Source organism: Heterodontus francisci, chromosome 6, assembly GCF_036365525.1.
Source record: "Heterodontus francisci isolate sHetFra1 chromosome 6, sHetFra1.hap1, whole genome shotgun sequence".
NCBI lineage: Eukaryota > Metazoa > Chordata > Chondrichthyes > Heterodontiformes > Heterodontidae > Heterodontus > Heterodontus francisci.
The window spans coordinates 8,182,812-8,209,225 of record NC_090376.1 but is presented as its reverse complement, the minus strand read 5'-3'; the positions used below and the strand labels follow the sequence as shown (position 1 = coordinate 8,209,225).

General features: G+C 44.2%; 1 protein-coding gene across 1 annotated transcript in view; it reads left to right on the top strand.

Annotated features, from left to right (window-relative positions):
* The first annotated feature begins 533 nt into the window (after positions 1 to 533).
* LOC137371109 (solute carrier organic anion transporter family member 2B1-like) overlaps positions 534 to 26,414 on the top strand; it is a 91,205-nt gene continuing 65,324 nt past the window's right edge. Inside the window, exon 1 of the mRNA XM_068033052.1 lies at positions 534 to 611. The gene's annotated coding sequence lies outside the window, so the exon portion shown is untranslated. The remainder of the gene's footprint in view (positions 612 to 26,414) is intronic.

Here is a 26,414-nt window from a genome sequence, read left to right as displayed (position 1 = left end):
CCCATTCCCAACCAAATCCCCCTGGCTCCGATGTTGACCCTGACCCCTGGCTCTAACCCCCGATCTTGACCATAACCCCCAATCCCTGCCCCGACTCCCAGCCACTATCTACCGGTCCTGTCCTTAACCACCCCCCCCCCCCCCTATCCTGCCCCCATTCCTGACCCTGACCCCTGGTTCCAATGCTGCCCCTGACCCCTGACCCTGATCTTTGATCCCAGTCCTGATCACTAGCCCCAAACCCGGTGCTGACCCTTGGAGGGACAAGAGTGGGATGAATTAGATAGCTCCATATCGAAAAGCCAGCACAGGCACGATGGGCTGAATGGCTGTGTAATTTACCAGCTCCCAATGCCAAACTTCTATCTACATAGCTGGATGAATTCATGTTTGACTGATTGATATCAGCAAAATAAAACTTTCACAGTCAGAAGCCCAGTGTGTGTGTGTTTCATTTTTTTTCCCTGTCTCTCGTTCTCTGAATGGACGAGTTTGTTTAAACACACCCCGACCCTCCTCCAGGAGCTTTACACAAAACCCTGAGCTCCTTTAACGTGCCAAGTTCAAACCCAACTAAGCAAGCCTTCAGAAGGGAAAGTCGAAGGGGAGCCGTGAGTAAAATCTTTTGAAAGTTATAACCTCAGTTGTGCTCCTTATTTCTAAAACCAGGAGAACTTTCTAAAGTCCTCGAAAAGGAGACAGAACACAGATCTGAATTATAATCCTAGTTTTTAACATCGCATTCTTCCGGTTTGCTTTATGAATTTAGACCTTGATCTTTGCGGAGTGAAGCAGTGTTTAAATCCTGGGTTTGAACTGGAGCTGTTAAATTCTACACTGGGATCACTTTGATTGACACTCTTCTCACTGACAAAATTAACATTAAAATAATCCAGTCTCTGTAAAGTACCCGCTTCTGTATTTTGACCGGGTGTATTACTGGAGACGGCTTGCTGTGCTTTGTTTTTAAATAAATAAGTCTGGGAGGAAAGGGCTTCTGGATTGAAAGATAAATTAACACATACTACCAGTATAGAACATGCAGGAAGTGCCACAGTGAATTAGCTGCCAAACCTGTTTTCAAACAACTTTGGATAGCTCAGACTTCTTTTTAAAACATTCTTTGAGGAACAGTTGACAGCTCTGTTGCCTGAAAAGTAACTTTTTCAGGTCTTGGAGATTATTTCAGATCCCCAACTGTGACCCCCCCAAAACAGGAAAGGTCGTTCAAAATTGGCATCAGATACAAATGGGGAAAGAGGACAATTTGCTCATTCATTTGTAAAGAGAGACTTGCATTTATTTAGTGACCTCGGGACCTCCCAAAGCGCTTTACAGCCAATGAACAGCAGTCACTGTTGTAGGAAAGGCAGCAACGTCCAGCCTGACCCGACCTGAGTCCGAATGCTGGTCAGGTCTAGTTGGGTTCGGGTCGGGTACTTTGAGACAAAATATAAAAGCAAGCAAGTTATGGTGAGCCTTTATAAAACACTGGTTTGTTCTCATCTGGAATATTGTGCCCAGTTCTGGGCACCACATCTTAGAAAGGATGTGAAGGCATTGGAGACAGTGCAGAAAAGATTTAAGAGAATGATTCCAAGGATGAGAGACTTCAGTAATGAGGATTGATTGGTAAAGCTAGGGTTGGTCTTGGAGAAGAGAAGGTTGAGAGGAGATTTGAAAGAGGTATCCAAAATCATGACGGGTCTGGACAGAGTAGATAGAGAGAAACTGTTCCCATTGGCAGAAGGGTCGAGGACCAGAGGACACCAATTTAAGGTATTTGGCAAAATAACCAATGGCAAGAGGAGGAAAACATTTTTTATGCAGTGAGTGCTTAGCATCTGGAATGCACTGCTGGAGACTTTGGTGGAGGCAGATTCAATTGTGGCTTTCAAAAGGGAATTGGATAATTACCTGTAGAGAAAGAAGAAATGCAGGGCTAAAGGGAAGGGGACTAGCTTTTACAGAGAGCTAGCATGGACATGACAGGCTGAATGGTCTGCTCCTGTACTGTTACCATTCTATGCCTCTGCACTGGGGCTTGAATTCACAACCTTCTGACCCAGAGCTGAGTGTGCAACCAACTGATTCACAGCTGACATAAGGGTTCAGTTCCAACAGATGGGTCCTGCCTTATGACAGGAAAGCAGTCCTTGTTCCTTACAAGAACAGAGAGGGCTGGAGAGACTCAATGGGTCAGGCAGCACTTGTGGGGAGGTCAGATGTGGGAGGCAGGACGACGTAAACAATGGGGGGAAACGGCGAACAGTGAGTGAAGGAAAAGTATATAAATATACCAACAAGTCAAAGGAGACCGAGGATAGGTCTAAAAGGTCCCTTAGAAAACTTTTCTAAATGCTGGAGAAGATATTAAGTGCCTCATTTAATATTTATTGTGAAATAGAACTCATCTGTGGGCTATAGTCACCTGCATTCGTTGTGGTGTAGAAACACCCACTGTGCTGTTAGGAAGGGAATTCCAGGATTTTGACCCAGCGACAGTGATGGAACGGCGATATAGTTCCAAGTCAGGATGGTGTGTTGCTTGGAGGAGAACTTGCAGGTAGTGGTGTTCCCATGCATTTGCTGCCCTTGTCCTTCTAGGTGGTAGAGGTTGCAGGTTTGGAAGGTGCTGTCTAAGTAGCCTTTGTGCATTGCTGCAGTGCATCTTGTAGATGGTACACACTGCTGCCACTGTGTAATGGTGGTGGAGGGAGTGAATGTTTGTGGATGGGGTACAAATCAAGAAGTTGCTTTGTCTTGGATGGTGTCGAGCTTCTTGAGTGTTGTTGGAGCTACACCCATCCAGGCAAGTGGAGAATATTCCATCAGACGCCTGACTTGTGCCTTGTAGATGGTGGACGGGCATTGAGGAGTCAGGAGGTGAGTTAATCACCTCAGAATTCCTAGTCTCCTACCTGCTCTTGTAGCCATGGTATTTATATGGCTACTCCAGTTCAGTTTTTGGTCAATGGTGACCCCAGGATGTTGATGGTGGTGTATTTAGAGATGGTAATGCTGTTGAATGTCAAAGGGAGATGGTTAGATTCTCTTTTGATTGAGACAGTCATTGCCTGGCACTTGTGTGGTGCGAATAATTCTCAACTGAGAATCCATAACCCTGTGAGTGAAGAAATTTCACCTCATCTCAATCCTAAATGGCTGACTCCTTATCCTGAGACTGTGCCCCTTAGTTCTAGAATCTCCAGCCAGGGGAAACAGCCTCTCAGCATCTACCGTGTCAAGTACCTTAAGAATTTTATATGTTTCAATGATATCACCATTCAATATCAAAGACACTAAGCCACAGTTCCCAGAATTACAGGACTGTGTAATACAGTGAGCCAACATTTGAAACAAAATTTCTACCATTGATGCATCTGGGAAGCTATGAAATGTAATGTGTAGGTTGTTTAAATCAACACTCCAAATCATCCCGTTTTAACTGCAAAATCCTGACATCAAACAGCAGCCAAGGGAAAAAGTATTGTTCACAATATCCTGAGTTCAAATCCCACCACAGCAGTTTGAGAATTCAAATTCTGTTGAAAAGCAATCTGGAAATAACCTGGCATCAGTAAACATGACCAAGAAACTGTTAGATTAAAACACAACTGGATCACTAATGTCTCATCGGGGAAGGAAACCAGCTGTCCCTACCTGGGGCTGGGCTGATCTGTCTTGTGGTTTTTTTGTCGAGATTCATCCCAAGCAGCTCTGATACACAGGACTCAGTGCTGTACGGGCTGTTCCCAGGGACGCACACCGAGACAAACATCAACTGCTGCTGGAGGACCATCAATACGGTGAAAGACGCTCTTTGGTCTGCCTGAAACTTGCTGGTCTTCCAGCGCAAAGAGTTGTCCACGACCGAGTGTTGCAGACTGGCACATTCCAAGGTCCAGGACTACGTGCTGAGGGACGCACTAAAGCTTAGGGCAGCAGCAGCAAAGGCTCAAATGGGGAAAGACCACTGTGTAAGGTCCTCCCACCAAAGTGAACTGAGGGGCTGGACCCATGGGATACCCCTCGGGCTGTATACACCAAATATGATTTTGCTGTAAAATGTACAAGGCAGGTAAAATGGAATGGAAAGGTTGTGAGACAACTCACTCCTGTATCGAAGAAAACTGATTTCCTTTGCACTTTTTGGAATGTCAACTTGGTGCTGTTTTGAACTATTTTGTAATGCATTTTTTTACAGATTTTGGAGCTTGCTGTGTGCAAATTGGTTGCTGTGTTTCCTACATTACAGCAGTGACTAGATTTCAAAGGTGCTTCTCTGGTTGTGAAGTGTTTTGGGACGTTTGTGAAAGACGCTATGTAAATGCAACTCTTTCTTTTTATAATTGATTCCAGTCCCACACCAACTCTTAACTGCTCTTTGAAGTCCTCTGAGCAACTTACTTAGTTTTATTGCAGTTTTATTCTCAAGGGCACCTTGGGAAGGGCAACAAATTCCAGCCTTACCAGTGATGCTGAAAATTACTAAGATTAGAAGACAACCTTCACCAAGGAAGGAAGGATGTTAGGTTTTGTGAAAGCACTGTTCTATTTTTTGATACAACACAAGTTTGTTGTTGCATTTACACTGCCTGATGAAATCCTCTCACGCGTGACTGGTAAATGCATTGTTGCAGTGTGGAACTACACCCTGTTGATCAGGAACAGTCCTCAGCTTCTGTGCTGACTGAGCTGATCTACAGTCGAATTTAGCATCGATGGGTCGGATGCAACACAAATCAGCTGGGTTGCTTGCTCCTGAAGTGTCTGCATGTGTTGTTTAAGGACAAGATCAGGATTTAGTCTGGTGACCTATAAGCTGTCAGTTGTGGCTCAGTGGAGATTGCAATCATGGAACTAGGCAATAATGATGCATGGAATGGGCTGTTCATTTCTGTCATATTCCCTTTTTCTGAAGAGTGAGAGAAAGCACAGGATTACTATGGAGGGTGAGCTGTCCCAGCATTCATAGCAACAATGAAAACCCTCTATTGAAACTATAGGCTTGTGCACTCTCACCTCTAAGGCAGAGGGCTCTGGATTCAAAGTCCCACTCCAGAGACGTGAACATGTAATTCAGGCTGGCACTCCCAGTGCAGTACTGAGGGAATGGTGCACTGTCAGAGGTACGGTCTTTTGGTTAGGTGTTAAAGGGAGGCCCTGACTACCTTCTCAATTGGACGTAAAAGCGCCCAGGGTTAGTGTTTCACAGACGAGCAGGGGAATTCTCCCTGATGTCCTGGCTAATGTTTAACCCTCTATCAACATCAATAAAACAGATGATCTTGTTATTATCAGATCGTAAAAACGAAGCACCGCAGATGCTGGAAATCTGAAATAACACGGAAAATACCAGAAATATTCAGCAGATCAGGCATTATCACATTGCTGTTTGTGGGAGCTTGCTGTGCGCAAATTGGCTGCTGTGTTTACTACATTGCAGCAGTGACTACACTTCGAAAAGTACTGCATTGGTTGTAAAGCACTTTGGGAAGTCCTGAGGTTATGAAAGGTGCTATATAAATGCAGGTCTTTATTTCTATGGTTGGCATTTCAGTTGAGGCTTATACATGATGAATGAACGGATCAGGACTGTTGGAGTAAGGAACACGGGAGAGAAAATGTTGCATTTTTTGGGTAGGGGTCACCCAGATATTTTCAGGGGAGCAAGAAAACATTGAGGTGTTGACATGAATATGCCATGGCTCAGATCGTTTCGTCAAACATTTTTGGGGTAATTTACACCTTCGCCAAAGTTGGTAAAGGAGCAGTAGACGACCTGCGCATAAAACACCTCTCCCCATTTTCCTAAACTTTCAGTCCGTTAATGGAAATGAAAATCTGGCGGTGTGTATAAGGAGCAGTTGATCCGCTACTGCCGGTTTCCTGTCCTCAAAACCTACCTCCCACTATTTTTTTAATGCACCAGTTTCTTTTTCTCTCTCTCTTGTCTTCATGGCCAATCATCTAATCTCAGGGAGGGAGGGTTTGTGCCTGTCAGACTCTGCCAGATTCAATCAGAACCTTATGTGAGAGTTTGCAATCCCCAAATTGGGAAAACGTGACATATGGAATTTTATTTTTTTATTTTATTTAGAGATACAGCACTGAAACAGGCCCTTCGGCCCACCGAGTCTGTGCCGACCAAGAACCACCCGTTTATACTAACCCTACAGTAATCCCATATTCCCTACCACCTACCTACACTAGGGGCAATTTACAATGGCCAATTTACCTATCAACCTGCAAGTCTTTGGCAGTGGGAGGAAACCGGAGCACCCAGCGAAAACCCACGCGGTCACAGGGAGAACTTGCAAACTCCGCACAGGCAGTACCCAGAATCGAACCCGGGTCTCTGGAGCTGTGAGGCTGCGGTGCTAACCACTGCACCACTGTGCCGCCGATTGTTGTCGTTCATTTCTGCCAGACTCCCGTGTTCCCTTTCCCTGGGGAACGGTAGCATCATGGTTATGTTGCTGAACTAGTAACGCAGAAGCCCGGACTAATGCTCCGTAGACATGAGTTCACATCCCACCACGGCAGCTGGAGGAATTTAAATTTAAACAATTAATAAATCTACAACAAAATGTTAGTCTCATTAATAATGATCAAGAAACTACCAGATTTCTGTTAAAAACCCATCTGGTTCACTATTCAGGGGAGGAAATCTGCCGTCCTTAACCAGTCTGACCTACATATAATTCCAAATATTCGTGCCTGGCAATGGCCATCTCCAACAAGAGAGAATCTAACCATCTCCCCTTGACATTCAATGGCATTACCATCGCTGAATCCTCCACTGTCAGCATGCTGGGGGTTACCATTGATTAGAATCTGAACTGGAGTAGCCATATAAATACCGTGGCTACAAGAGCAGGTCAGAGGCTAGGAATCCTGCGGCGAGTAACTCACCTCCTGATCTCCCAAAGCCTGTCCACCATCTACAAGGCACAAGTCGGGAGTGTGATGGAATACTCTCCATTTGCCTGGATGGGTGCAGCTCCAACAACACTCAAGAAGCTCGACACCATCTAGGACAAAGCAACCCGCTTGATTAGCACCCCATCTACAAACATTCACTCCCTCCACCACCGACGCACAGTGGCAGCAGTGTGTACCATCTACAAGATGCACTGCAGCAACACACTGAGGCTCCTTTGACAGCACCTTCTGAGCCTGTAACCTCTACCAACTAGAAAGACAAGGGCAGCAGATGCATGGGAACACCATCACCTGCAAGTCCCCCTCCAAGTCACACACCATCCTTATTTGGAACTATATCGCCGTTCCTTCACTGTCGCTGGGTCAAAACCCTGGAACTCCCTTCCTAACAGCACTGTGGGTGTACCTACCCCACGTGAACTACAGCGGTTCAAGAAGGCAGCTCACCACCGCCTGCTCAAGAGCAATTATGGATGGGCAATAAATGCTGGCCTTGCCAGTGACACACACAACCCAATACCAGATTAAAAAAAAGACGGAGAGAATGCAAGACCTTGCTATGATGGATGAGCTAGCCCAACATTCTGAGATAGGCTCTCACTTCCATAGCCATTGTCAAAATTCTCATTGAAATGGAGGGGGGTGAAGAGAAAAATGAACAATTAAAATGGAAGTGAAAGAAAGAAAAGGAGAGAAAGAAGCAAGAAGGAGAAAAGGGAAGTGGAATTCATCAATTTCACTAGGATGATCCCTGCAGCCTACGTGGAACAAGTGGCCTTAATCTACGTTCATGTTTTTTTCAGATTCTCATCCTTATTTTTAAACACTCCATGGCTTCAGCCCTCCCTATTTCTTTAACCTGCTCCAGCTCTATAATCTTCTAAGATCTCTGTGCTCCTCCAATTCTGACCTCTTGCACACCCTTGATTTTCCACCACTGTTGGCTGTGCCTTCAGTTGCTGAGACTCTAAGCCCTGGAATTCCCTCCCTTAAACCTTTTCAGCTCCCTATCTCTTCCTCCACATTTAAGATGCTCCTTAAAACGTATCTCTTTGTCCAAGCTTTTGATCACCTTTCCTAATATCTGCTGCTTATATGACGCACTGTCAAATATTTTTTGATAATCATTCCTGTGAAGCACCTTGAGACGTTTCACTATGTCGAAGGCACTATATAAATGCAAGTTTTTGTTGTTGTTTGTTACGCCTTTGCTAAATGTCTCGAGATTGAAATTCATGCAGCAGGGGATTTGTCTAACGCTGATGCTTCTACGTTATATTCCACCCAAAGCAAGGAGGCGTGGTGTCACTGTGGCTTCACTTTGCACTTTCTCGAACCTTTGACTGTCAGACAACTGTAATCAAGGGATTGTTTGAGTTTCCTCCCATCCATTGTGTGAGGAGAGTTGTGTGTAATATTTCCATTGCTACCAAGAAAAGTATGGTAGTCATGCTAAACATTTACAATTAGCTACAATTAGCTGGTTTGGCCTCAGCTGGGGTATTGTGTCCAGTTCTTGGAACTACATATTAGGAGGGAGGCCAAGCACTTGGAGAGGGTGCAGAGAAGATTTACTGGAATGGGATGAGGGACTTCAGTTACACAGAGAAACCGGAGAACTTAGGATTGTTCTCTTTAGAACGGAGAAGGTTAAGAGGAGATTTGATGGAAGTGTTCAAAATTATAAAGGGTTTTCATAGAGTAATAAGGAAAAACTGTTGTCATTGGTGGGAGGGTGGGTAACCAGACAGGACAGATTTAAAATCATTGTCAAATGATCTAGAAGGTGATGAGAATTTTTTTTACACAGTTGTGATCGGGAACGCACTGCCTGAAAGGGCGGTGGAAGCAGATTCAGTAGTAACTTTCAAAAGGGAATTGGATAAATATTTGAAGTGGAAATATTTGCAGGGCTGTGGGGAAAAAGCAAGGTGGGGGGTGGGTGGGGGGGGGGGTGGGATTAATTCTATAGCTCTTTCAAAGGGCCAGCACAGGCAAATGGGCTGAATGGCTTCCTTTTGTGCTCTATGATGTTACTATTTAAAATTACTGGAGCACATTGTGTACCATTGATACGAGTAATTATTTTGCTAATTGCATCATTCTATCAGATCAGAACACCAAGCAAGTTATGAGTCCCTTCTCTTGACCTCTGCGGCTGTGTCAGATCTCCCACGACAGACACAATTGCAGTAATTTGCCCCTGCAGAATTCTTAAGGAAATACCCCAGGATCCACCTCAAAAGTTAAAAATAGCCTGCCAGCTGTGGGCTTAGAAAATAGCACTCCCGTTTCCAAGCCAACACTTTGTGGGTTCAAGCCCCTATTTCAGAGACCTGAGCACATAAGCCAGGCTGACACGCCTGTTGCAGTACTGTGGGAGTGCTGCACTGTCGGAGATGCCGTTGTTCAGATGTGACGTTAAGCCCATCTGCCCTCCCAGATGAATATAAAAGATCCCATGGCGCTATTTCGAAGAGGAGCAGGGGCCAGTGTCCTGGTCTCAACCAACGTCACTGTTTATCTGCTCATTATCACTTTGCTCTGTGTGGGATCTTGCTGTGCGCAAATCGCCTGCTGCATTTCCTACATTACAACAGTGACTACATTTCAAAAGTACTTCAATGGTTGCAGTTTGCTTTAAGATATCCTGAGGTCATTAAAGTTGTTATTCTTCCTCTTGCAAGTTCTTTCTTTCTGAAATGCTGGAGCTGTACAGATGAAAAGGGTTTCAGCTATGACCCGCAGCCTGGGCTAAGTTACCAGGCCCCAAATAGATTTTAAAATGAGCCTGAGGTAGGGGGAATAACAAAGTCCCAGTTGGTTCCCACTGCCTGTTTAGTGAGCCATGTTGAGGTATCAGAGGGCAGGGTCAGGCTCAGTTACAATAAACCTACACTCCGAAGGTGTATTTGCATGAGAAGGTCACCGGTCCATTGAAGAAAGAAAGAAGGACTTGCATTTATATAGCACCTTTCACAACCTCTGGTTGTCTAAAAGAGCTTCGCAGCCTATGAAGTGTAAGTCATTGTTGTAATGTAGGAAATGCAGCAGTCAATTTGCACACAGCAAGATCCCACAAACAAGCAATGTGATGATGACCAGGTAATCTGCTTTAGTGATGTTTGCTGAGGGATGAATATTGGCCAAGACACTGGGGAGAACTCCCCTACTCTTCCTCAAAATAGTGGCCATGGAATCTTTTTTATGTCCACCTGAGAGGGCGGATGGGGCCTTGATTTAATGTCTCATCTGAGAGACAGCACCTCCGATATTGCAGGGCTCCCTCAGTAATGCTACTGGCATGGTCAGCCTGGACTACCTGTGCAACCTTCCGACTCAGAGGCAAGAGTGATACCCATGGCAGCTGAGAGCAAGAGCAGAAACCGTGGCTGATGTTTCCCTTCCTTAGATCAAAGGTGCCAAAACCAATTCTGGACCTCAACACAGCTGATCACAGCCCCACCCCCCCAACCACAATCCCACCCCTGGCCATTCACTGAAGTGAACAGAGATCGGGCAGCTTGTATAACGGACAGCTAATCCATTAGTGTCTGTGTTTGCCCAGACGCGCAGGCTAAAATATACACCTTTGTCTCAGTACAAGTTTAGAGAAATAAAAATAAACTCTCCCAGTGTCAGAGTTGGCTGTGGAATTGAACAGTAGAAGTTTTACAAGCTAAGACATTTCTAACCATGTTTCATTAAAGTATCAGATTCATGCTCTGAGGGGTTAAAGACACTCCTGATAGCACTTAGACTAATGTAGACAATATGGCCACCATTAAAATACTTTGAATCAAACAGTCTCTCTTGCCAAATAAGCAGCGACGTGTCAGAGCATGTTTCTGGCATGAACAGGCAGGACAATTGTTTCATAAGAACATCACACAACATAGGGCACAAGTGGGATATCTAGGAGACAAACGATCACAAGGATTCGTGACCCAGAAATTACAAGCAATGTAATTTCACCAACTCAGGATGCCCCAAAGTACTTAACAGCCAATGAAGTACTTTTTAAATGTAGTCACTGTGGTAATGTAGGAAATACAGCTGTCAATTTGTGAACAGAAAGATCCCACAAACAGCAGCACGATAATGACCGGATAATCTGTGTATTAGTGATATTGGTTGAGGGATAAATATTGTCCGAGGACAACTCCCTGCTTTCCTTTGATATAGTGTCTGTGGGATCTTTTACTTTCACATGAGAGGGCCTCAGTTGAACATCTCTTCCAAAATACAGCATCTTCAACAGTGTAGCACTCCCTTAGTAATCATAGAATCATTGCAGCACAGAAGAAGGCCATTTGATCCATCGTGTCCGTGCTGGCTCTCCTAAGGAGAAATTCACGTACTGCCACTTCCCCGCCCTCTCCCCACATCCATCAACAATCTCCTTTTCAGATATTTAGAATATTTAGAAAATGTAGAAAAATTTAAGGTCGCTCCGCCCATCGTGTCTGTGCCAGCTGAAAAACGAACCACCCATCCTAATCCCATTTCCCAACACTTGATCTGTATCCCTGGATGTTACAGACTTCAGGTGCATATCCAGGCACCTTTTGAATGAGTTGAGAGTTTCTGCCTCTACTACCCTTGCAGGCACTCACCACCCTTTGGCTGAAAACATTTTTCCTCATTTCCCTTCTAATCCTTCTACCAATCACTTTAAATCTATGCCCCCTGTTCACTGACCTCTCTGCTAATGTAAATAGCCCCTTCACCTCCACTCTCTCCAGGCCCCTCATGATTTTGTACATCTCAATCAAATCTCCCCTCAGCCTCCTCTGTTCCAAGGAAAACAACCCCAGCCTATCCGATCTTTCCTCATAGCTGCCATTTGCCAGTCCTGGCAACATCCTCGTAAATCTCCTCTGTACCCTCTCTAGTGCAATTCCATCCTTTCTGTAATGAGGTGACCAGAACTGCACACAGTGTTCAAGTTGTGGCCTAACTAGCGTTTTATACAGTTCCAGCATAACCTCCCTGCTCTTATATTCTATACATCAGCTCATAAAGGAAAGGATTCCATATGCCTTCTTAACCACCTTCATCAACCTGTCCTGCTACCTTCAGAGATCCGTGGACATTCACTCCAAGGTCCCTCACTTCCTCTACACTTCTCAGTATCCTCTCGTCTATTGTGGTATTCCTTTGCCTTGTTTGACCTCCCATTTGTTAGAGTAAGCATTTGATTAGTCTATCCCCCTATAAATGTACTGCCCAGGAAGTGTCAGCCTAGATTTTTGTGTTCAAGTTTCTAGGTCCCTCTTGAGCCCAGAACCTTCTAGCTCAGAGACAGGAACGCTACACACTGACTGAGTCACAGTTGACTCCAATCCGTTGCAGTCATTTGCAAATAACAATGACATTGAGTCAAAATGTAATTATTCATAGTTTATTTAATAGAATGTTGTCTCCTTTCATTTTCTCTCCAATGTTCCCCAGTGTATTGGCTCAGTCAGTTCTTGAGGCTCCTGTAACCTCACCCAATAGCAATTCTCCATGCTGAGATTCGTCAAATCCCATCTGAGATTTGAAGGATGCCTCAAATGTGAAATAAAAGCCAACAATTATATAAAATACCGTTGAGCTCAGGGTTTGTGAACTGACTGAGCTATAAAGGAGACTGAGGGAGCCGCGATGTTACAACAACTTGCATTTATATAACTTCTTTAATGTAATGCAATGACCCAAAGCACATCACAGGAGCGTAATCAAAATTTGACCCCGCATAAGGTGATATTAGTTCAGGTGACCAAATGTTTGGTCAAAGCTGTGGTGTTTAAGGAGCACCTTATAAGAGGAGAGAGAGGTAAAGAGGTCATTGAGTCATTGAGTTTTACAGCACAGAAACAGGCCCTTCGGCCAAATGCGCCTGCGCCGACCATCAAGCACCTGTCCTAACCAATCCCATTTCCCTGCACATGGCCCATAGCCTTGTATGCTATGGCGTTTCAAGTGTTCATCTAAATACTTCTTGAACGTGAGTGTTCCTGCCTCTTCAGGCAGTGTGTTCCAGAGTCCAACCACCCTCTGGGTGAAAATAATTTCTCCTCAACTCCCCTCTCAACTTTCTGCCCCTTACCTTAAATCTATGCCCCCTAGTTATTGACCTCTCCACTAAGGGAAAAAGTTTCTTCCTATCTATCCTATCAATGCCCCTCATAATTTTGTATACCTCAATCAGGTCCCCCCCTCAGCCTTCTCCGCTCCAAGGAAAACAACCCCAGCCTATCCAGTCTGTCTTCATAGCTGAAATGCTCCAGCCCAGGCAACATCCTGGTGAATCTCCTTTGCACTCTCTCCATTGCAATCACATCCTTCCTATAGTGTGATGCCCAGAACTGTACACAGTACTCCAACTGTGGCCTAACTAACGTTTTATACAGCTCCATCATAACCTCCCTGCTCTTATATTCTATGCCTTGGCTAGTAAAGGCAAGTATCCCATATGCATACCTAACCACCTTATCTACCTGTGCTGCTGCCTTCAGTGATCTATGGACAAGCACCCCAAGGTCACTCTGAGCCTCTGTACTCCCTCGGGTCCTACCATCCATTGTATATTCAGGTAAAGAGGTTTTGGGAGGGAATTCCAGAGCTTAGAGGAGCTGAAAGCACAGCTGGCAATGGTGAAGCAATTAAAATCGGAGATGCAAAAGAGGCCAGGTTTGAAGGAGCGCAGAGATCTTGGAGGATTGTAGGCCTCTGGAAATTAGAAGGATAAGGGGCATTCGATCAAAATTTTCAAGATATTAAGGGGAACATAAGAACATAAGAAACATAAGAAATAGGAGCAGGAGTAGACCATTCAGTCCCTCAAGCCTGCTCCTTCATTCAATAAGATCATGGCTGATCTGTCCCAGGCCTCAACTCCTCTTTCGGGCCTGCTCCACATACCCCTCGACTCCCCGAGATTTCAAAAATCTACCTCTTTAAATACATTTCGTGACCTAACCTCCACAACTCTCTGAGGTGGAGAATTCCAGAGATTCACCACCCTCTGAGAGAAGAAATTCCTTCGCATCTCAGTTTTAAATGTGTGTCCCCTTATTCTGTAACTATGTCCCCTAGTTTGAGAATCCCCCGCCAGTGGAAACATATTCTCAACATCTACCCTATCGAGCCCCCTTAAAATCTTATATGTTTCAATCACCTCTCATTCTTCTAAACTCCAATGAATAAAGACCTAACCTGTTTAGCCATTCTTGATAAGTCAACCCCTTCATCTCAGGAATCAGCCTATGAACCTGATGAAGTCGATAGAGAGAAACTATTTCTGCTGCTTTGGGCGTCTAGAATTAGGGAACATAAACTAAAAATTAGAGCCTGGCCTTTCAGGGGTGAAATTAGTAAGCATTTCTACACACAAAGGGTGGTAGAAGTTTGGAACTCTCTTCCATATATGGCAGCTGATGCTCAATCAATTGTTAATTTTAGATCTGAGATTGATGGAATTTTGTTAACCAAAGGTATTAAGGGATATGGAGCAAAGGGTATATTGAGTTAGATCACAGATCAGCCATGATCTTATTGAATGACAGAATAGGTTCAAGAGCCTGAATGGCCTGCATCTGTTCCAATGTTCCTGTGTTCCTTATGTTTAAATGCTGAGTATGAGGGTAAACTATTTGGGGAAAAATAAATTGATGTTTACTGTATCCCTCTTTTGCAGGCTTGTATTTATAACCAACTTAATATCATGTTGCTACTGATTTCTGGCACTTTTAAGGCCGTTTTTGGACTCATGGCCTGTTATTTTAAAGCTCCTTCAAATCCTCTATTTTGCAGCCTAGTAATTTTACAAAGTTTTATACCAGTTCTGATGATGTTAACTTCATGGCCCCATTCCCGAAGAGTAATCACTGATGTAATGTATGAAAATTCAGCAACCAATTTGTGTGCATGAAGATCCCATAAACAGCAATGAGATAAATGACCGTTCATATTTTTCGGTGATGTTGGTTGAGGGATAAATATTGGCTCAGGCTACAGGGAGAACTCCCCTACTCTTCTTCAAAATAGTTATCATGAGATCTGAAAGGGCAGACAGAGCCTTGGGTTTAATGTGTCATCTGAAAGACAGCATTGCCAACAATGCAGCATTCCCTCAGTGAAAGCATTGGGAGTGCCAGTTTAGAGTAGTTGCCCAAGTCTAAAGTGGGGCTTGAACGGAGGTGAGAGTGCTACCCACTGAACCACAACTAGCTCTGCATGCAATCCTTTCAATGCTTCTGCTGTCTCAGATTATTTTGGGAACCTGCATTTTTCTTCTTCCAGAGTAAGTCATGTTCAACTCTATCTCCAGCTTTGGAAGTGTGGCTACTGGTAGGTGGGAACCGAACACCCCGCCGAACTGCCTGGCATCTCCTAGATTTCTTCTAAGCATCCCAGATAGGGGGATTCCCGCTGGGAAACCCGGTCCCAGTAATACTGTTGGAGACACGGAATAAGGAATTTACCATTGGCACAGAGGTTCAAGAGAAGCTAAGGAGGTAAAGGGTATCAAGGGTTATGGAAAAAAGGGAAAATAGAATTATGGTGCAGGTCAGCTGCGATCCTCTTGAATGGTGGAATAGACCTGAGGGGCTGAATGGCCTCCCAATGTTCCCAAGTGCCAACAGGAAGATACAGAGAAGAAGAAAAATGGTTTAGAGATGGTCATGCCAATGTTGGAGCAATGGAAATTGGAGACACGTAAGAGGCCAGAATTGGAGGAGTGCAGAGACAAATACAACCAAGTAGGAAAGGCAAGAGGACGTGAAGGGCAATGAGTCCTCATAGCAGAAGGAGAATCTTCCTTCACCAGTGTTCCTTGATGTCCCTGAAGTCTCTTCTTCAAGATCTCTAAACCTGGGTTGTACATCTTCTCCAGGCAACAGGCAACTTTCTTCCTCTGCTTTCTCACAAAACCCTGGGCCTTAGGCCAGGGATCAGCAACCTTTTTACCTGAAGAGCCTTTTTTTAAAAATTGCCTAAAATAAAAACTATTGGAAGCTGCAAGACAAAAATTTGACATTTCTAAACCAAATACTTGGCAATGCATAACTTGCATATATAATAAATAAAATACATGTATTGAACTAATGTATGAATAGAAAAAAGTTCGAAATTAAAATAGACCTAACTCTGAATTATCACATTTTTTGAATTTTTTAAGCTATAATTTTGTCAGTAAAGTCATTTTTAAAATAAACTATAACTTAAGATGCATAGAATTAAGACAATTTTTTTTGGCCATTGATTCTCGTGATAAAAAAGCTTCTAATAAATAGCACATTCACAATAATTTACTATCTCAGCTACATTAGAAACAATAATGATTGCAGCCATAAAGCCTGTTCCTTGAACCAAAGGCATTATCTATTACCATGATGTAGTGATAACCACTCAAACAGGTTTCTTTAGAGCACAATGATGTTTTTCATTAAAATAATCATTTGAAACCGTAAAGTGCAGCATAACGATTAGCTTTTTAACCCCACAATAAAAGCTCGGCTCTTACTTTCTTTGACTGAATTTTTTTCACCTTTATGCAATCCAACTGGAAAAGTTTGGGATGCGCAAATGATACATTAAACAGCCGCATGTGGCTGTGGTGCCGCAGGTTGCAGACCCCTCCCTTAGACTAATTCCTCAAAGCCCTTTTTGCCTCTTCCTTAGGCAGCTGGTTTCCCCAGTCCACTCACGTGGAGCTGATCTAAGATCGCTGTCTCGACGCAGCCGTGATGTTGTCTAACATGTGGGATCTGCTGCTGATTCTGATGCGGCCACTTTCACACAAAGCCTTTATTTACAGTTATCTGCTTCTGCATTCTCAGCAAGACCACACCAGGAGAGGTCGACATGACTTTTAGCCTTTCTGCTAAACAAATCCATATTTATTTCCCTTCCACTCTAGATTTGAGTTCCTCATTCCTTCCAGTTGTTGGATGTAAACATTCTGGAGTCATTAAAGAGGAAATTAGTGGCTATAGTTGTTTGAATCCTAAAAGAAACCTGACCTGAATGGCCTTCCGCATTAGTTATCTGAGTGAATCACACAGTTTGCATTTACACAGCGCCCTTAACATAGTAAAATGTCCCAAGGCGCTTCACAGCAGCATTATCAAACAAAATTTGACACCAAGCCACATAAAGAGATGAGCTTCCCCTTCAATGCACCTATACTATTCCCCTCAACGACTCCAAGCGATAACGAAACCTTCTTTTCAAGATCAGCTCCTCACCATGTCTTTCTACACTTTCAAAAATTAATGGCAGTACATGACAAGATCATAACATGGGTGTAGAGGAGATTTAGCAGAATGTTACCAGGTATGAGGAACTTCAGTTATGTCGGAAGACTGGAGATGCTGGGATTGTTCTCCTTAGAGCAGTGAAAGTTAAGAGGAGATTTGATGGAGTCAAAAGCTTGGTCAAAAAGGCAGGTTTTAAGGAATGCCTTAAAGGAGGGGAGAGAGTGAGCGGAGAGCTTTAGGGAGGGAATTCCAGAGCTAAGGGCCCAGGCAGCTGAAAGCATGGCGTCCAGTGATGGAGTGATTAAAATCAGGGATGGGCAAGAGGCCAGAATTAGGGGAGTGCAGAAATCTCAGTGGATTGTGGGGATGGAGGAGATTACAGAGATAGAGAGGGGCCAGGGCCATGGAGGGATTTGAAAACAAAGATGAACATTTTAAAATCTAGGTGTTATTGGACCAGGAGCACAGGGGCGATGGGTGAACTGGATGGTGAGTTAGGACATGGGCAGCAGAGTTTTGGATGAAATGAAGTCGATGTAGGTTGTAAGATGGGAGTCCTGCCAGGAGTGTATTGGAATAGTCAAGTCTAGCAGTAGCAAAGGCATGGATGAGGGTTTCTGCACCAGATGAGCTGAGTCAGGGCAGAGACAAAGAACAAATAACAAAGAACAGTACAGCGCAGGAACAGGCCATTCGGCCCTCCAAACCTGCGCCGATCCTGATGCCTGTCTAAACTAAAACCTTCTGCACTTCCGGGGACCGTATCCCTCTATTCCCATCCTATTCATGTATTTGTCAAGATGCCTCTTAAACGTTGCTATTGTAACTGCTTCCACCACCTCCCCCGGCAGCAAGTTCCAGGCACTCAAAATGTTGTTGTGGTGGATGTAGGTGCTGTTGGTGACAGTGTGGATACGTGACCTGGAAGCTTAACTCAGGGTCAAATATGACACCAGGGTTGAGAACGGACTGGGTCAGCCTCAGACAGTGGCCTGGGTTGGGGAAAGGAGGGAGTCAGTAGCGGATGGAGTTGGTGGCAGATGGAGTTAGTGGCTAGGGAAAGGAGTTGGTGAGGATCAAAGACAATTTCTTCAGTCTTCCCAATATTTAGTTGGAGCAAATTTCTGTTCATCTTTTCCCCCAAAATTATTTTTTTTCATTTACTCATAACCCAGCAATTCTTTTTTCTTTACAAGTATTTATCCAATTCCCTTTTGAAAGTTACTATTGAATCTGCTTCCACCGCCCTTTCAGGCAGCGCGTTCCAGATCACAACAACTCACTGTGTAAAAAAAAAAATTCTCCATCTCTCTCCATGATTTTTTTTTGCCAAATATAGTGAATCGGTATTCTTTAGTTACTGACCCTCCTACAAATGGAAATAGTTGCTCCTTCTCTAGTCTATTAAAATCCATCAGAATTTTGAACATCTCTATCAAATCTCCTCTGAACCTGTCTGCTCGTAGGAGAGCAATCCCACCTTCTCCAGTCCCTGCAGGTAACTGATAGTCTCAACCCTGCTACTGTTCTGCTAAAACTTCTCTACACACACTCCAAGATTTTGACATCTACCGCCATTAATTTCTCTAAGTGTAGAAAAATATGGTGAGGAGCTGAACTTGAAAAAAACTTGCACTGCCACAGGGGCTGGTCGCAGCGAATGCCATAGCTGCATTTTGGAAAGTTGGACAACCAAATCAGGGAGAAAGGAACAGGATAGATGGAGCAGGACGGGAGGAGGTCCATGTGGATCATTAACACCGGCATTGAGAAGTTGGACTGAATGGCCTCTTTCTCTGCTGCTGACTCAATGTAATGTTATATGTAATGATTAGTGGCTTAGCTAGCTGGAGTGCTTTGTGTACACATCTTTAGTTAGAAAAAAAATATTTTGCAAAATATAAATAGTGCAACCTCAGGAATTTTCCATTGGATGAAACTTGTTCCTTGTTAAAATTTCCTCCGCTGGCGCTCAGCAGAAATAACATTGAAACTGTTACAGCTTTGGTTTAATGAAATGTTCCCTTTACAAGAATTGTATAATTATATTGTAACAAATAGGAAGGGTTGGAAAAGATGAAATTCAAGGCTGACATCATGAACCTTAGGTATGAATTGAATGTTGTTTACCAGAGAATTATACATATTGAATTTAGAATATTTCTACGCACCACGATTTGAGTTACTTAAATATCCCATGTGAAGCCTAACTTGATATGTTCTGATGGAAATTCTATCTCATAATGTGATAAGCAACGACATTCAATGGCATTATTGTCGCTGAATCCCCCACTATCAACATCCTAGGGGTTACCATTGACCAGAAACTGAACTGGAGTAGCCATATAAATACTGTGGCTACAAGAGCAGGTAAGAGGCTAGGAATCCTGTGGTGAGTAACTCACCTCCTGACTCCCCAAAGCCTGTCCACCATCTACAAGGCAAAAGTCAGGAGTGTGATGGAATACTCTCCACTTGCCTGGATGGGTGCAGCTCCAACAGCACTCAAGAAGCTCGACACCATCCAGGACAAAGCAGTCCGCTTGATTGCACCCCATCTACAAACATTCACTCCCTCCACCACTGACGCACAGTGGCAGCAGTGTGTACCATCTACAAGATGCACTGCAGCAATGCACCAAGGCTCCTTTAGACAGCACTTTCCAAACCTGCGACCTCTACCAACTAGAAGGACAAGGGCAGCAAATGCATGGGAACACCACCACCTGCAAGTTCCCCTCCAAGTCACACACCATCCTGACTTGGAACTAGATTGCCGTTCCTCCACTGTCGCTGGGTCAAAATCCTGGAACTCCCTTCCTAACAGCACTGTGGGTGTACCTACCCCAAATGGACTGGAGTGGTTCAAGAAGGCAGCTCACCACCACCTTCTCGAGGGCAATTAGGGATGGGCAATAAATGCTGGCCCTGCCAGTGACACCCACATCCCATGAATGAATAAAAAAAAGAGTTCTGAGGTTATGACCATTGCATTGGGGTCCAGGTTGGTAAAGATTGTTTGGAGAGAAAGCTGCATTCCGATGCGAAGGAATAGTATCTGGATGGTGTGCCATTGAAATGTTTATCCACGTTACATTCCATCTTGGCAGCTCTATCTGGAACTCTGAGCAGCAGAAATCAACCTTGTACTCATCCTGAAGATACTACAGGATTTGTGGAACTAAACTATTGATGAAGAATTCTCAAGATGCTCAATAAGCCTACTCTGTCATTCAGTAATAGTATGGACCAAAAATAGAAAGTGCTGATAGGCCGGTTTATTCTTGAGGGTCAGCAATACTGATGCCACGTTGTTAATGATTTGCGCAGTGAAAAACACTGTCTCAACAAAAAACCAGGGCATTCCAATTGAGTGCCCGAAGTGGTGTTCTCTGTTCTTCAGTACATGCTGAAACAAGGCAGCCTTTGCAGTTGGGATCAGGTAAAAGTCCATGTATTGAGTTGAAAAACATGTGTTTAGTTGAGACCTGAATGTGATCTGCATGAGTCAACAAAACATCAAATTCTTAACTCTATATCCTTCCCACATCACTGGTGTAGAGCCTGTGATAGCTTCTGGAATGCTCATGTGCCAAGCACTACATAATAGTATCGATGTGGTATTACAGATAGGTGATGCTGGATATGATCATCTCTCAGATGGTATAAATATCCATGATCTGCACTGAGGCAGCAATTTGTTTAGGTGGTCAGGTTTTCTATAGGGCATTATCTGGGCTGTGCTGTGTATCAGAGCAGCTCCTTGGGATTATTTCCATGGGACCTCTACAAACAGGATGGTCTTCACCTGAACCAGAGGGGTACCAATATCCTGGGGGGGGGGAGATTTGCTAGTGCTCTTCGGGGGGGTTTAAACTAATTCAGCAGGGGAATGGGAACCTAAATTGTAGTGCCAGTGTACAGGATGTTGAGAGTAGTGAGGTCAGGGATAAGGTTACGAGGACGCAAGAGGGCACGAGCAAGCAAGAACCTGGTTTAAAGTGTGTCTACTTCAATGCCAGGAGCATCCGGACTAAGGTGGGTGAGCTTGCAGCATGGGTTGGTACCTGGGATCTCGATGTAGTGGCCATTTCGGAGACATGGGTAGAGCAGGGGCAGGAATGGATGTTGCAGGTTCCGGGATTTAGATGTTTCAGTAAGAACAGAGAAGATGGTAAAAGAGGGGGGGGGGTGTGGCATTGTTAATCAAGGAGAGTATTACAGCGACAGAAAGGACATTTGAGGACTCGTCTACTGAGGTAGTATGGGCCGAGGTTAGAAACAGGAGAGGTGAGGTCGCCCTGTTGGGAGTCTTTTATAGACCTCCGAATAGTTCCAGAGATGTAGAGGAAAGGATAGCGAAGATGATTCTTGACAGGGGCGAGAGTAACAGGGTAGTTGTTATGGGGGACTTTAACTTTCCAAATATTGACTGGAAATACTATAGTTAGAGTACTTTAGATGGGTCAGTTTTTGTCCAGTGTGTGCAGGAGGGTTTTCTGACACAGTATGTAGACAGGCCAACCAGGGGCGATGCCACATTGGATTTGGTACTAGGTAATGAACCCGGCCAGGTGTTAGATTTAGATGTAGGTGAGCACTTTGGTGATGGTGATCACAACTCGGTTAGGTTTACCTTCGCGATGGGCAGGGACAGGTATATACAGCAGGGCAAGAATTATAGCTGGGGGAAAGGAAATTATGATGCGATTAGGCAAGATTTAGGATGCGTAGGATGGGGAAGGAAACTGCAGGGGATGGGCACAATCGAAATGTGGAGCTTATTCAAGGAGCAGCTACTGCGTGTCCTTGATAAGTATGTACCTGTCAGGCAGGGAGGAAGTTGTCGAGCGAGGGAGCCGTGGTTTACTAAAGAAGTTGAAGCGCTTGTCAAGAGGAAGAAGGCGGCTTATGTTAGGATGAGACGTGAAGGCTCAGTTAGGGCGCTTGAGAGTTACAAGCTAGCCAGGAAGGATCTAAAGGGAGAGCTAAGAAGAGCAAGGAGAGGACACGAGAAGTCATTGGCGGATAGGATCAGGGAAAACCCTAAGGCTTTCTATAGGTATATCAGGAATAAAAGAATGACCAGAGTTAGATTAGGGCCAATCAAGGATAGTAGTGGGAAGTTGTGTGTGGAATCGGAGGAGATAGGGGAAGCGTTAAATGAATATTTTGCGTCAGTATTTACAGTAGAGAAAGAAAATGTTGTCGAGAATACTGAGATTCAGACTACTAGGCTAGATGGGATTGAGGTTCACAAGGAGGAGGTGTTAGCAATTTTGGAAAGTGTGAAAATAGATAAGTCCCCTGGGCCAGATGGGATTTATCCTAGGATTCTCTGGGAAGCTAGGGAAGAGATTGCAGAGCCTTTGTCCTTGATCTTTATGTCGTCATTGTCGACAGGAATAGTGCCGGAAGACTGGAGGATAGCAAATGTTGTCCCCTTGTTCAAGAAGGGGAGTAGAGACGGCCCTGGTAATTATAGACCTGTGAGCCTTACTTCGGTTGTGGGTAAAATGTTGGAAAAGGTTATAAGAGACAGGATTTATAATCATCTTGAAAAGAATAAGTTCATTAGCGATAGTCAGCACGGTTTTGTGAAGGGTAGGTCGTGCCTCACAAACCTTATTGAGTTTTTCGAGAAGGTGACCAAACAGGTGGATGAGGGTAAAGCAGTGGATGTGGTGTATATGGATTTCAGTAAGGCGTTTGATAAGGTTCCCCACGGTAGGCTATTGCAGAAAATACGGAAGTATGGGGTTGAAGGTGATTTAGAGCTTTGGATCAGAAATTGGCTAGCTGAAAGAAGACAGAGGGTGGTGGTTGATGGCAAATGTTCATCCTGGAGTTTAGTTACTAGGACAGGAATGTACCGCAAGGATCTGTTTTGGGGCCACTGCTGTTTGTCATTTTTATAAATGACCTGGAAGAGGGTGTAGAAGGGTGGGTTAGTAAATTTGCAGATGACACTAAGGTCGGTGGAGTTGTGGATAGTGCCGAAGGATGTTGTAGGGTACAGAGGGACATAGATAGGCTGCAGAGCTGGGCTGAGAGATGGCAAATGGAGTTTAATGTGGAAAAGTGTGAGGTGATTCACTTTGGAAGGAGTAACAGGAATGCAGAGTACTGGGCTAATGGGAAGATTCTTGGTAGTGTAGATGAGCAGAGAGATCTTGGTGTCCAGGTACATAAATCCCTGAAGGTTGCTACCCAGGTTAATAGGGCTGTTAAGAAGGCATATGGTGTGTTAGCTTTTATTAGTAGGGGGATCGAGTTTCGGAGCCACGAGGTCATGCTGCAGCTGTACAAAACTCTGGTGAGACTGCACCTGGAGTATTGCGTGCAGTTCTGGTCACCGCATTATAGGAAGGATGTGGAAGCTTTGGAAAGGGTGCAGAGGAGATTTACTAGGATGTTGCCTGGTATGGAGGGAAGGTCTTACGAGGAAAGGCTGAGGGATTTGAGGTTGTTTTCGTTGGAGAGGTGACTTAATAGAGACATATAAGATAATCAGAGGGTTAGATAGGGTGGATAGTGAGAGTCTTTTTCCTCGGATGGTGATGGTGATGGCTTTAAGTTGAGGGGTGATAGATATAGGACAGATGTCAGAGGTAGTTTCTTTACTCAGAGAGTAGTAGGGGCGTGGAACGCCCTGCCTGCAGCAGTAGTAGACTCGCCAACTTTAAGGGCACTTAAGTGGTCATTGGATAGACATATGGATGAAAATGGAATAGTGTAGGTCAGATGGTTTCACAGGTCGGCGCAACATCGAGGGCCGAAGGGCCTGTACTGCACTGTAATATTCTAATTCTAATTCTAATTCTAACATTTCCACTGTATCTTATCAAACACCTCCACATCCAGTACAACATGAACTAAATTGTATTAGATCTTAATACTCATGGAATGGGATTTAAATACATAAGATTTTTTATTCATTCTTCATGGGATGTGGACATCACTGGCCAGGCCAGCATTTATTGCCCATCCCTAATTGCCCTTCAGAAGATGGTGGTGAGCTGCCTTCCTGAACCGCTGCAGTCCATGTGGGGTAGATACACCCACAGTGCTGTTAGGAAGGGAGTTCCAGGATTTTGACCCAGCGACAGTGAAGGAATGGCGATATAGTTCCAAGTCAGGATGGTGTGTGGCTTGGAGGGGAATTTGCAGGTGGTGGTGCTCCCATGCACCTGCTGCCCTTGACCTTCTAGGTGGTAGAAATTGTGGGTCTGGAAGGAGCCTTACGAGTTGCTCGATGCTTCTTGTAGATGGTACACACTGCTACACTTTATGACTCCAATGCTGGTCTCCTATCCACTGAGCCATAGCTGACACTCCCAAGTGCTCGCCTGTCAGATATAGCGTAGTGTTGGCCATGGAGGTAAATCTTTCTCTACTCTGTCCCATCGAAAGCTCCAGGGTCAGGAAGCTTTGAGATTTCATGCAGAGTAAATCTTCATCTGCATTATATGTAAAAAGCAGATCATGCTTGACTAATCTAATTGAATTTTTTGATGAAGTAACAGAGAAGGTTAATGAAGGGAATGCGGTGGATGTTGTCTATATGTATTTTAAGGAAGTGTTTGATGAAGAACCACATAAAAGGCTGGTTAACAAAGTTGGGGCTCATAGATTAGGAGGATCAGTGTCCAATTGGAGTTTTAAAAAATGGCTTAAGGACAGAAAACAGCGAGTTGTGGTAAATGGTTGTTTTTCAGACTGGAGGATGGTAGCCAATGGTGTTCCCCAAGGTACAGTATGAGGACCACTGCTTTTTTTTTGCAATATATAAATGATTTGGATCTTGAAATACAGAGTAGTATTTCAAATTTTGCCAATGGTACCAAACCTGGACTGCAACAGAACATAGATAGGCTAGCAGAATGGGCAGACAAGTGGCAGATGGAATTTAATGCAGACAAGTGTGAGGTGATTCATTTTGGCAGAAGGAATAGGGTGAGGTAATAGAGACTTAATAGTGCAGTTCTAAAGAGTGTGCAGGAACAGAGGGACCTGGGGGTGCATTTGCATCGATCTTTGAAGGTGGCAGGACATATTGAGATAATAGTTAGCATATGGGATCTTGGGCTTCATAAATAAAGGCATTGAGTACAAAAGCAGGGAAGTTATGCTGAACCTTTATAAAGCTCTCGTTTGGTCCCAACTGGAGTATTGTGTCCAGTTCTGGTCACCACACTTTAGGAGGGATGTGAGGGTCCTTGAGAGGGTGCAGAGATTTACCAGAATGGTTCCAAGGATGGAGGATTTTAGTTACGAGGTTAGATTGAAAAAGCTGGATTTGTTCTCAGAACAAAGGAGATCGATGGGCGATTTAATAGAAGTTTTCAAGATTAAGACAGGCTTAGATAAGTTAGACAAGGAAAAACTGTTCCCAGTAACTGATGGTAGAAGGACTAGAGGACACAGATTGAAGGTTTTGGGCAAGAGATGCAGGGGGAAATGTGAGGAAGGACTTTTTTATGCAGCGAGTGGTAATAACCTGGAACTCACTGCCCACGAGGATGGTGGAAGCGAAGACAATGAATGATTTCAAAAGGAAATTGGGTGAGTACTTGAAGGAAAACAAACCTGCAGAGCTATGGGGATCGAGCGGGGGGAGTGGGACTAACTGGATTGCTCTGCAGAAATCCACCATGGACGTGATGGGCCAAGTGACCACCTTTTGTGCTGTAAATGACTCAATGATTCAATCAGTCAGCCTGGGCTCAAGTACCCAGTGGATCAGAGGGAGTCTGGTTTTAAGTAGACTGAGCAATGAATACAAAATTCTACCTATTGAGCATTTAGCTGCCTTAAGTAATGGTCGCTCTTTAATTGGTGGCTGCGTTATTTTTGGGTGAACATTATTTTGCAAGGATTGAGTATACTGGTATGGCGAACAAGTAAACTGTTAATTAAGGGGGTGAAAGGCATGGGTGAATGGGTGTGGTTTGATTGGTTGTTTGTAAATCGTATGTGTATTTGAATGAACTGGTTGTGTTGCCTGGGCTGTTGGGCTGGATTTAAGCAGAGTTTCTGAGTGAGAGCAGCGGGGTGGTGAGAAGCCAAGAGGAACGAGAGGCAACAGTGAGAGCGAGAGAGAGAGAGAGAGAGAGAGAGAGAGAGAGTTCAACCAGGACTGGAGTTTGGCACTGAGTGTGTCTGATAGCTACAAATTCAAACAGGTAAATGAGAATTAGTTTGAATGCCAAGTAA